At 39.5% G+C, this 13,685-nt stretch overlaps 1 protein-coding gene across 5 annotated transcripts in view; it reads right to left on the bottom strand.

Moving 5' to 3' along the window:
- The window catches only part of uex (metal transporter uex), a 485,844-nt gene that overhangs the window by 280,327 nt on the left and 191,832 nt on the right, over positions 1-13,685 (bottom strand). The window lies entirely within an intron of this gene.

Genomic DNA, 13,685 nt, shown 5'->3' with positions numbered 1-13,685 from the left:
TGTACGATGTTGGCATGTAAACGATCTCTGGAGACACATTCGGAATTCACCCGACTCCCTGAATCTGACACTGCTTCCTATTACTTGTAACAGACTCACCACTTTCATCTTTACTGGCCGACTTCCACTGGTCAATTCATGTCTCTTACGAATCCGACACTATTAGGTGTGGTAAAGCCTATGGAATCTTTCATTCGTGGCTTTCTCAATCTTTAGTCGTCATCCTGCGATGGTTCGAAACGCCTCCTCTTCCTAATTCAGGGTCTGATAATCTTATTTATTTTTTCCTTGGAACAATTATTCTCGATTTAATTATTTAATGCTTCAATACTTTTCAATAGACTATTATAAAGAGTAAAAAGGGCTTCTTTTTTGCTAGTGGTTTAACGGAAGATGGTGGGTTAGAAATTATCTAAGAGGAGCAATAACAGACAGATAACATTACTTAGATACATTTTTCATAATCAGTGGAAATAATAAAATGATTCACAATTTAACATGCTTTTTCCTTTGAAAATTCAAGTGATCCATTAATTTTGCCAGTCAGTGCAGAAAGGGGCATAAAAAATCTACAGAGAGATTAAGATTTGTTCATCACGTTTCCTGCTCGTGAAAAAGATAGGTCTGAGGTTTTCTATGGATTTTCACGGCCGACACCTTGATTTAATATTGAACGGGTGTGGCTAGCCAGCCAGTCACGCCATAGGGAATGAGTTCCCTCCCTATTTACAAAATTTGGCAGCTCACGGAAACACAACACTGGCGTGCGCTAAATCGGTAGAAACAGGCGACATATCAAGCACTGGCAACACCACGAACTTCTATCTACTCGAACAGTAAACCATTCTGTAAATTAAAGAATATCACTGTACTAAGATACAATTTCCTTCATTCAACTTAATGCAGGAATGGGCACGATGACGGCTAATGGTCAATGCAGTCAGCCTTTGCATGTCAAAATCCTACCCCTTGTTTTTTATTTTTTATTTATTTGTTTATTTATTCAACCTTTTCGTTACATATGCTCACCGGCATATCAGGTTCGATAAAAGTGACACAGTTGTATTTATATATTTCAAACATAGCTTTAATTCCAGTTTGATCTTTAATTAATATAAAAATCGTAACACGTCTTTCTTTCAGTCCGAAGAAGCCATTTTTATTTGTTAATATTACTACAAAGGAAACATGAACCAAAAGAAAAATGAAAGAGTACGGATGAACTGTCACAATTCTTGACGACAGCACATCTTAATTCCAATTATCAACAATTACCGCTATCGTATTAATTCATGTATCGTTTTGCAGTTAAACGTGCAGAAGATCGTAGGAGTGAAGACGATACGAGAAGTTGGTTCGTAAAAATATGCGTTTCAAAAATATTAATCACGAAGTCCTCTCTAGTAGCCCTCGTTATAAATGCTCCCATCATTCTTACGATTGAATGAATGAATGAAAGAAAGAAAGAAAGAAAGAAAGAAAGAAAGAAAGAAAGAAAGAAAGAAAGGAAGGAACAGAGTACTCTCTTGATCGCAGATGATGCAAAAGCAATTTTAACCTTCACTGACACTCAATTAATTTATAATGCATAATACTGAAGGTATTCTAAATGAAACAAATGTTATAAAATTATTAAAAATATAATTTACGAATATATCTTATACTTCTTTCCTGATAGATTCTAGTATACCTCGTCATACATATCGACATTAGAAACAGCAAGTATCGCCTTTGTCTTCAGCTTCCAGCGATTTCCTTTCCCACGTTCTTCTAATGAATAATTATGCCGTAATTCCCGACTAGCTCTAGTCTCTGTGTACTGAAATGGCGTATGGCTTTCAGTGCCGGAAGTGTCCGAGGACAAGTTCGGCTCGCCAGATGCAGGTCTTCTTTTATTTGACACCTGTAGGCGACCTGCGCGTCGTGATGAGGATGAAATGATGATGAAGACGGCACATACACCCAGCCCCCGTGCCAGCGAAATTAACCAATTAAGGTTAAAATTCCCGACCCTGCCGGGAATTGAACCCGGGACCCCTGCGACCAAAGGCCAGCACGCTAACCATTTAGCCATGGAGCCGGACTCTGTGTACTGATTAGACAAGGGGGAAAAGTTCATGTTCACGTTCATTTTCAATTCTGAATATTTCTCATCCATATATTTCCCTTCGATTTTACTCCTCTTTTCACGCTGAGGTATCGCAATTTTGCCCCACAAAAGGTTTCTTACGTGCCAGTAAATCTACCGATCCGAGGCTGGCGTATTTGAGCACCTTCAAGTAACACCCGACTGAGCTGGAAACGAACCCAGAACTCAGAAGGCCAGCGCTCTACCATCAAAGTTATTTAGCCAGTCTGGCTCTTTGAGAACAATGGAAGTAATTAATGAACTTCGAAATTACTTGTCAAACGCAATCTTATTTAATCATCCTTACCTGTTTCACTAAACTGACTTTAATCACAAGCAACACAATGCCAAGTACATTAAATTACGGTTAGATACACAAAACTCCTCATTTGTTACCAAACGGTCAAGACGAAGACGCCAGGAGGCATCCTACTATGCCACCCACATCCCACAGCGCTAGTTATCGATAGAGCCCTGCACGGATGCGGATATTTTTGCTGATAATTTCTAAATAATGACGTTTATTGATTTTCACTCAGGTATACCCTACTCTTACTTTTGCTTGTAGTTAGGATAATAGTGATATAAAGAGCCTTGAGGCCATAAAGCCGTAAATCTGACCTAAGTCTAACTGGCTCCTGCCCGCCGTTAATAGAAGGAAGGAACAAAGGTCAATACGTCCGTAGTTGTCCGAAGAGAAAATCCCTCATACACCTGCGACTGTAGGGGTTCTGGTGCCAGGTGTCAGGCCTATTGTATTACGATAACAGATCTATCTGTTTCAATACATTGGGGGAAATATACTGTGGTTACATATTTAAATTATCCGCGGATAACCATTTTTCGGATACGGATAACCATTCGCGGATGCGGATGAAGGAAGCACGGATGCGGATATTATTTTGTATATCCGCGCAGAGCTCTAGTTATCCATAGCAGCTTTCACCAGTTTAAGCAGCTTTCAGTGCGTTATCAGCAACCAATATTTTGCATGCAGGCTTCTTTTAATAAATGCTGCGAATTAAAAAAAATATAAGATAACTCTTCAACATGACCTGCAAACGATTCTGAACACTATTATATTTCCCGCCAAGTGATATGATTCAATAATTTATCGTACGCCAGTCTACCATGTGATTATGTTAAGATGTCGTGCCAAGTGATCGGGTATAGCTAAACGCGAAATTAATGATTAAAACTACGACCCAGTGACGTGGAGAGCGAACTGGAGGAGTATCGCACTCTAAAAAATAAAATTAAAAAAATAGTATTCTTGTCTCACTCACGGCTGTGGCGTAGCGCATGTGGTCAAATGCTAATCTGCCGAATACTACATCGTGCAAACATCTTTACATAGATATGAAGCTTTAATACTTGAACACAGGTAAGTGTATGCCACACGCAAGCAGTAAACGATTCTTCTTCTTCTTCTTCTTTCTTGATTCGTGATGCCCAACTAAGGAGCGCGTTTGAACTTATTAGCACTTTTGTTTTTTGTTTTTCTTCTTCTCTTCCCAATATCTCTTCACCTTTCGCGATGTTCCCTTTTTTGTTCAGTCCATCCTGTATTTAGTCGGGTGGGCTTTACAGAAAATTTGTGTTTGTGAATTAAGATTCTAAATTTTATTCTATCTTGAATGGTTTCTTCATTCATGCCAATCTCATTTAGGTCTTCAGTGATTTCGTTTAGCCAATTACTGCGATTTTTCAATAATAAGGCTAAGTTTAACATTTTCTTCGTGAGCCTGTTATTATCCATTCTATATAAGTGACCATAAAATTGTAGTCGTCCTTTTCTGATTGTATCTGTGATTTTTTTTCTGTAACTTGATAGATTTCATATTTCTTTTTCATCCAAATTCCGTTATTGCACTTCGATGCTAAGATTTTCCTCAGGATTTTTCTTCCTTGTTATTCGATTATCTTTATTCGACATCTGCCACCAACTAAAGTAGTTTCAGATGCATAAAGTGCTTCTGTTTTAACTATTGTGTTATAATGACGTAGTTTTGCCTTTTTTGATATATTCTTTTATTGCATCTGTTCCAAGTAATTTTGTATGCTGTTTGAAGTTTTTCAATTCTTTCTTTCTTAGCTACTGATTTAACCCTGTTGGTTCAATAATTTCACCTAGCTACTTAACCTAGAACGGTCGGGTGGAAAATGTAACAAGAAAGGTCGGGCTGGGTCTGGTAGACCCAAAACCTAAACGCCCACAAAACTTTTTAAAATGATTTATTTTTACAATACATTGAATAATATAATGAATGTTCTCAATAACTAATTCAATTTTATATTTCTGCATTTTTATTAATAAAAAGAACCTAAGCTTAACATTTTAGCTGGAAAAAGTAATGTTTATAAAACATCACAACAAATAAAGTCCACTTGATATGTCAGTTTGATATTACTATTTTATGCAAATGAACTTATTTTTTTGTCCAAATGCCTAAGAAAAAGTGGCTTAGGTTCAATATTTTAATCAATTACACTCGAGTGAAGTTCCTCAATTGTTAACGCAGTTTACACACAGTATTTCCGCATGTGTCAGGCAAACCCAAACTTTACAGATCTTGCAGAAGTATTTTGTCTTCTTGTCCTTACACATATGACATCTACCTCTTTTCCCAGGCTCCGGCAATTCTCTATTTTCAATAGCTGCCCCCGAAAGTCTCGCAGCCAGAAGTCGAATTTCTCGAGGCAGACAACTTTGTTGGGCTCGCTCTGCCATGTACGGTTGCAAAAGTTATTTTACAAGCTCTTTGAGGAACACACACCTGTTCATAACCACAAGGTTGGATTTTAGTCTAACATATGCATTTAGGGCCGCAATTAGCGGGTTCAAACCCGGCAGAGGTAGTCGGATTTTTGAAGGGCAGAAAAAAGTCCATTCGACACTCCATGTCGTACGATGTCGGCATGTAAAAGATCTCTGGTGACACATTTGGTGTTTACCCGACAAAATTCATAAAATCTCAGTCATAGACCCCCAAGAGAGTTTCGGTTTACTCGGTCTGCCATCTAGTGGGCCTAGAGTAAAACGGAACGTCGAAATTGACGAGCAGACAGCCAGATGGCGTCATATTGAAATGTCTGCACACGGTGAGGCCATACGATGATTATTATTATTATTATTATTATTATTATTATTATTATTATTATTATTATTATTATTATTATTATTATTAGGGCTGCAATATTCAGTACAGCAAAGAATAAACATAATGGCCAGCGCCTTGTTCCCCTAGCAACTGTATATTCAGCACTCAAAGCGTCCACTACATCAACGCCACCCTTGGTGTCATTGTAGCAGGTGATGAGTTTTGGCTTCCTTTTGACACCGCTTTCTTTATCACTTTTTGCCGTGTGATGCATAGAGGAAAGTAGCATTACACATTTGTTACGTTTTGGCACGTACGACACCATAGTAACCTCCTCCTGAAATCCAAACATACTTGAATATTGTTCTTTTGATTTCTTTGCAAGGAATTCCACTGGTATTTCACACTTGTTTTTTCTCAAAGTACCAACAAGCGTAAGTTTGTTTTCTGTCGAAGTTTCTTAGTAAGGTTGTAAGAGGTGAACCAATTATCTACTGTTAAATTTCGACCACTGCCTTTTATTGGTTCCACTAGTCGTAAGACAACGTCGTCAGGTTTATTACTAAACAAGAAATGGGCTTTCTGGTTGAGTTCCAGCATAAACTTGTAAGTTTTTAACGTAATAGCTCTTAGCACAAGCCATCAAGAAGACTTTTATGCCATATTTTGATGGCTTAGAGGGGATATAATCCGAAATCGGCACCTCCCTCGAAATGGTACTAGCATTTCATCGATAGTAGCAAATTCTGAAAGTGAGTAATACGTCTTACAGTTCAGTACAAAGAGGCCCAAGAGCTCCCTGTGTGCTGCTAAATTATCTTAGACTTCCTTTCATTCCGTGAATGAATATCATCAAAGCGAATAACACGTGGAAGAAACCTGCCAGCTCTAAATAGTTCAATTCCTGTTCCCACTGTATCCCAAAAGTCTTCAGTATTCATTTTACTTCCATGCAATGTGCCAGCAAGATATAAGAGACCAAAATAAGCCATGGTCTCTTTGTTTGTAGTTTCTCTGCACATTGTTGGGTCACTCTTGTAATTAGATGTAACAGATCGTGTAAAAATATTAGTTGGACCAACTACCGAGTCTATAAGAGGTTCATTGAAAAATAATGACCACGATTCTAATGGAGTGTGCACATCCATAGCATTCCTTATAGGTCCTGGTAAATTAGTGGAAACTAAATCGTGGGTTCGTGTGCGGACATTTTGTGGGAATTTGTCTTTCTTCCATTTAGTCTTATTGTCTTCAGCAACAAAATAACGACCGGGATTACCCTCATCTGGAACGTACCTGCAGCTTGTGCCGGGAGCATTATAAGCACTGTTGTTGGAAACAGTGGCGTCGCTGATGTTTGGAATGTCGATATTACCTGTTTATTCCCCAATACCGTCACGTGATTCACTATTAGAATCATGTTCACTGTTCATCACAAAATCTGGGTCAGCATCAGAATCATCAAATTCACAGTCTTAGTCACATAATATCCTCTATATTTCCTGCCTAGACACAGTTGCTCGTGATGCCATTGTTAAAATTTATATAATGATTTCTATTGTCTGTTCAATAATTATACAACATACACTCTACAAAACTTAAAAGGAACTAATATATCACACGCAAAATCCACTAGTATGTTTGAACACAAACGTTACATAAACGGTCGGGCCGGGTTTGAGAGACCCATCCATGACTACTTTGCGATGGTTACAGACAAAGACTCGTTGATGAAGCTTCCGGTTTACTGCTGCAGCGCATTCTGAAGGGTACTCCATACCTGTAGGTGCTGCGACCTTGTAGCTATTACGAAAATGCGTACTACAGGGTCCCAGAGACCCAGCCCGACCGTTCTAGGGTTAAATTTGTCTACTTGGGCGATAATACTCACATATGAGGTAATAAATGGTTTATTGTTGAAACCTTATCTAGTCCCTTCGATATTTTGTCTTTTCATAACAAATATGGAGTCCTGTTTTGGCTGCTATTTCATGGATTTTTTTCTACAGACTGGACTGCTTCCTATCTATTGTTAGATGTCATCAGCAAATGCTAGGCAGGTAAGGTGAATATTGTTTTGGATACATCTACCGATATTTATACCTTTAGTTTCATTTTGCCATATCCCAATAACTTCTTCCAGAATTAAATTTATTATTCTTCTGTCTTCGTTATGCTCATTCAAAGAGCGCATTTGAACTTCTTCGTTGGCCTAATGGTTTTCGCCTTCTTATACTCCCAAAATCTCTTCATGAATGCACTGTGTTGCATCTTGCATTCTGTGGACCGCTTCCTACCAGTTTTCTTTTTAGGTTTCTCCATGAAATTTTGCTTGGCTACTAACATACTGAAGGCTCCACGATCTTCTATGATGTCAGTGATAATTCATTTCTTGGAGGTCCGCCTTCGTTTCTTCTAGCCAGTTTATTTTGACCTCCTTTGAGTTGATCACTTTAAATAATATTTAGGTGTGTTTGTCGCTGTCCATTCTATAGATATGACCATAGAATTTCAGGCGTCTATTGCGTAGAGCATCACTGAACCTGTCAGTTAATGAATGCAGGTCCGCTGTTTTCCTCTTAAGCCACATTCCATTTTCTCTCGTGGGACTATACATTTTCCGGAGAATTTTCCTTTCTTGCTTTTCAATTTCTATGTCATTGTGTCCTCAAGGTATATGGTTTCTGAGGCGTATACAGCTTCCGGTAAAACAACTGTCTTCTAATGTCGTAATTTTGTTTTATATGTTGGCCCTACTGTCTAGTTATGATTGTAGTATGATTTCTCCAAGGTATTTGAAGGCACCTGTGAAATTGTGCCGTTTTCCACCTCTAGCGGAGTTTCCTGCTATATTGATGTAGATTTTCTATGAACGGGATTTTTCGTACGATATTATGCCTTTGCTGGCGGGACCTAGTGTTTACAGCGCACTTCTGGTATGGGCTAGAGCAATCTTGTTACTTTCATTGATCTGTCTCAGCTTTATCCTTGGCTTTGACAAAATGAAAGTGACTGAGGTATGAGTGATGCTAGTAATGCCATTCCTTCTGCAGCCAGTCCCTGCTATGAATGGTGTGAAAATATTGCCCATTGGGTCGGTTGGTGCATGCATTTCAGTGGCCTTGGCAGACTGATATGTAACAGCAACTTCTGGCTCGGTGAGGAAAGCAACGGGAAACTACCTCACTCCTCATTTCAGTGATGCCTAGGCCATCTATGACAGTTTATGGGGGAGCTGTTGAGGATCCAACCAGCCTTCGGACTGAGGACTAAACATATATACACATTATTAATATTATTATTATTATTATTATTATTATTAGAATTATACAATTTCATTCAATGAATTCCTTCCCTACTAACCAACCGGAAAATGGGGCCGACGACCTTCGATGTTAGGCCCCTTAAAACAACAAGCATCATCATCAACCGGAAAATATGATGATAGGATTTAATTCTTATTCTGCTGTATTGTATTATACAACCCACTTCTTATGTTTCTTGCATCATCTTCTGACCCAAAACTCTATCCTAGGTTGCCAAGGGACCACTTCCTAAGAAATCAATACCGGTTCTAGAAGAGTTATGTAACCCGGCATGTCTCTTAAGAAGATATCTTTAAACACAGACTGACAACACGCTACAATCAGCCCTGGCTCTAAGGAGGGGTATGCTACAATACCCGAACAAACTGTCCTTGTTGTGCCGATAAATGTCTAAATTATTCATTTTCAAATTATCATTGTTTCTTCTTTCGGTTTTGTCTGGGACTGAATATATCGATTGGTTTTCTAATTCCATCTATTCCCTGTTCGGTTCTTCCTGATTAGGAAGGAAATATAATGGTCTAACTGTAGAGTAGACGTCGGCGCCGAATTAAACGAAAATCAGTCAATCTCCATTATTGTTAGGAACGGCCGAGTGCACGCGTTCTCTGGCTGCTTCTCCCAGCTATCTTGCTAGATGATGATACCAAATTCCGTTCGTGAACTTGTCGAGACAATCAGCCAGATGAAGCTAGGGATGGCACGATACTGGGACTACAGAAGGTCGTTCGGAATCTGGTGATGAGCCTGAAGGCCGTTGGCGGCGTTGTTATCAACTTGAGCACGTCAAAACGGGGAGTGATGATTCATGTCCGTACTGTGTGCAGAGTTTCGTGACATTAGTTGCAACGATGCCGAAGAGGATTGACCCTTAGTGGGAGTGCTACAAAACAACCCTTTCCGATGCTAATTCCAAGGAATGAGCAAGAAACGTGATCAGTGCAGTATTGAATAAAAAAGGCAAAGGCCAACTGGGCTTAAATCCAGAGGGGGGGAGGCAAATTCACGACCAGCCAGCAGCCGTACACCAGAAGTGGTGAGGAAAGTGAAGATCCTTGTCAGGTTCTAACCCTTCCCCGTAAGGACTATCGCACGTAAGTCGGGTATGTCTGTTTCAACAGTTAACACCATAATAAAAAAGGACCTGCAATTAGAAAAGCGACATAAGCGCCGAGTTCACAAGCTGTTGCCTCGTCACATTTCGGAATGTCGCACTAACGCAAGAAAGCTGTAGCAGGGGACAGATGGAAAAATGTGGTAACATTATACGAAGCATACGTACCTTCGTGACTATAACAAACCCCGCCCTAGAGACATTTTAAAAAAAAATCATACATTGTATACAGAATTCCAGGAAAGTTTTCCAAGGGGTTTCATGATTATAGCTGGATAGGCCTACTGCTACAATGGCAAGTTAAACATTCGCCGTGTCGCTAATAATGTGGTCAACTCTACATACTATCAGCAAGAGGTTTTAACACCCATTTACAACACAGATATCCCAGTACTGTATGGGAGGGGGGGAAATCAGGTATGGGAACATCAAGATAAAGCATCCAGCCACGCCTCTCGTTCGACTCGTCTGTTCTTAAAGAGAATGGAGATGGAAACTGGAATCCGTGCAATTCCTTTTATTGACATTCCTGTGAAGGCACCCGATGGGTCACATACAGACTAAAAAGGGCCTTAGGAAATAGACGTGAGCTTGCATCCGGGAGATAGTAGGTTCGAATCCCACTATCGGCAGCCCTGAAAATGGTTTTCCGTGGTTTCCCATTTTCACACCAGGCAAATGCTGGGGCTGTACCTTAATTAAGGCCACGGCCGCTTCCTTCCAACTCCTAGGCCTTTCCTATCCCATCGTCGCCATAAGACCTATCTGTGTCGGTGCGACGTAAAGCCCCTAGCAAAAAAAAAAAAAAAAAGGAAATAGACGTTCACGCACTATCAATAGCCTCTGGGAAACCTGTCAAGATAAGTGGGATAAGATAGACATGCTAGCTCTCCAAAGATCCCGAAAGACCTTCTGTACTCGTATGAGTAAGCTAATGACAGGATATTATGTACGAAGGTGGTCCAAACAGTGAGGTATACAGAAAGAGAATAAGGACAGAAGGTCACTGCAAGAGAATACGAGTGGAATTCTGCAATGTAAGTCAAATTATGGCGATAAGGACCGAAATGTTACCTAAGAAGCAAATTAAAAAGATAATTAGGTGGTTGATGGAAGTAGGCCTATATAATACAAGAAAATAAGGATAGATACCAATATTCTATAAAATACATGCAATGCATTCTAAGCAATCAAGATATAGACGTGATATACCTATCAAAAGACTACAAAGAAACAAGTAAATTCGAGAGAAGTATATAGATGAGAACAACATATGTAAAACTGAAAATGAACTTGTTATTAATTTATTGATCAGAAAATGGAAGAGACAAAGTGAAATAATGAAACTAGAAAATATTATCAGAGGAATGTGGGGAAACGAAATCTAAGGAAAATGAAAACAGAAAATATGCGCTGTAATAGTAAGAGTATGCATGAAAAGGTACCCTACACTCTACGACTTAATTAAAGTCAAGGTCACATTATGAGAGGCGAGAAGTACCAGCTATTACAACTCATCATTGAAGGTAAAATACAGGGGAAAAGGTCTGTTGGCAGGAGGAAGAATTCATGGCTGAAGGACATCCGAAGATGGCACAACTGCACTTCAGAAGATGCTTTCCATGCAACATCAGCCTCAAGAAGAAGAAGAAGAAGAAGAAGAAGAAGAAGAAGAAGAAGAAGAAGAAGAAGAAGAAGAAGAAGAAGAAGAAGAAGAAGAAGAAGAAGAAGAAGTGTTTCAAAAGTCCAAATTTGATTAATTAATAAAGATACGTCCAACAAGGAAATATTTTAATTATCTGTAACATTTTGTTATTTGGAATCTCCCGAATATTTTGCATTACAAGTAACTAACCAAAATAATATATTAATAATAATTCGAACAAATGAATACTCTCTTCATTGTTGCTGGCCATCTGTAATCGGGGGAACAGTAGTATTTTACTTAATCATTCAATACGAGTAGTAAGTGTTTGTATGATGCCGATGACTTCATTCTCGTATACTGAACTGAATCATATCCCTGATATGTTAAATATGTCTGCAGAAAACTGTTTATTATTGGAACCATTGTTATTCTTTCGTCCACTGCTTGCCATTTCCCTTTTTTTTATTTGCTTTACGTTGCACCGACACAGATAGGTCTTATGGCGACGATGGGAGAGGAAAGGCTTAAGAATGGAAAGGAAGCGGCCGTGGCCTTAATTAAGGTACAGCCCCAGCATTTGCCTGGTGTGAAAATGGGAAACCACAGAAAACCATCTTCAGGGCTGCCGACAGTGGGGTTCGAACCCACTATCTCCCGGATGCAAACTCACAGCTGCTTGTCCCTAACCGCACGGCCAACTCGCCCGGTTCCCCTTATATCACTTTCGACAAAGATAAAGCATTGAAAATATGTTTATTGCCATTGTAGACGGATATCCCCCATGCACGACAAATTTGTGATTAAAATTATCCGACATGTCGTCCATAAAAACTGTGACAGTCCACAGTAGCAGCATAAATTGCATTGCATTCTTTAAACAAAACAAAGAAACAACATTCAAGCTCTTCAGGCCTTTTCAATCATGAAATTACCAGCATTTCGCCCCAGTGTGGCAGTGGGCTCATCAGTTGGATTGCTACACCTTTCCAAGACGCTGGTGCGCCGTTGACACACCAGTGCAATCTTCTTATGTAGAGCAATGAAGTGACGGTGCACTAGGGAAAATATGTACCTACACTTATATAAATGCCTGCCTCTGGCTTTTATATCAATAATTCAGTTCTCAGAGTACATTCACGACCGAAAGGAAGGCGGATATTATAGCAGATATTTCTAGTTCATGTACAGTGGTTTGTGAACACTTTGCCACTTAAATGGCGCACCGCTATCCTTAAAGATAGAGTATAATTGATACTAAATTTACAACCAAATATCTGCTTTTAAAACTCTGCTTGTCAGCGGAACCCCAGTAATATGCGCCCGCTTATTGTTCTAGCCCACATAAGAGTTTTTCTCAGGCCCTTACACATCTCGTTTATAAAGCCTTCATTATTTACTCCTATACTGCGTACGAATCCCGTTTATAACGCTTCATTCGTGGAATATTTTCAATTCATTTTCAACAATGTTTGGGAGAAAAGAAATCGGTAATTGTTCTCGCTAGGGTTCTTAATCTGTCAAGTATTCAAGCCTTTACTTCCTGGTTTTGCAAAGTATTACCCCCGTTGCATGCGCTCTTTAAGCTTATATTTTTGAACAGAACAATATTGTGACCGCTGCACTGTGTTGTTACCCCTTCTCTCTCTCATGAACATTCCTTAGTTCTGGAAAATGTTGATTGTCAGTTTCATGCTGTCCTTGGTGTACTGAAGTATATGTGTGATTAAAATGAGTGTTAAATGAAAAGCACTTCCTTTGTTGGATAAATCAGAAATCATAAGGAAACACGACAAAATCACAGTTTGCAGAAACTCGCCTGTTCATTAGGCATGCCATCCAAGGGCACCCATGCCCATGGGCAGGGGGGACGGCCCCCCCCCCCCCAGCTCTCAAGGAAAGGAAAAAATCTGATATAGTCAGGCGTTTTTCTTCCAAGAAAATGATTTAAAAGTCGGTATTACGTAGAAGTGATAGGGGATACCGTGGATGGTATTCTACCGTGGAATACAAGTCGCCATTCATCTTCCAAAATATTAAAAATACTATATATCCCCAGGTCTACCCACCCCCATCCCTACAAACAATCTTACAGGCGGCCTTGATGCCATCGTCAACATTAAGAACAATAACAAAGAATCGAATTCAATCATTAGAACTTCGTCGTTGGGAGAATGCAGCGGTGAAAGGTAAAATGCGGAGAAAACGAGAATTTGGAAAAGATCGCTTCATCAGTCCTGGAATTCGAAAATGCTTGGTATATCTGTTAAACTGTCATTGAATTAATATGCGGCCTCGGTTATAAACATACGGTTAACACGTGATCCCACGAAGAGCGTTTAACCGGGGTTTACCATGGTTCAAATTATTC

The sequence above is a fragment of the Anabrus simplex genome, chromosome 1, assembly GCF_040414725.1.
Source record: "Anabrus simplex isolate iqAnaSimp1 chromosome 1, ASM4041472v1, whole genome shotgun sequence".
In the NCBI taxonomy this organism is placed as follows: Eukaryota; Metazoa; Arthropoda; class Insecta; order Orthoptera; family Tettigoniidae; genus Anabrus; species Anabrus simplex.
The sequence above is the reverse complement of the archived record's forward strand: the minus strand, read 5'-3'. Positions and strand labels throughout refer to the sequence as shown.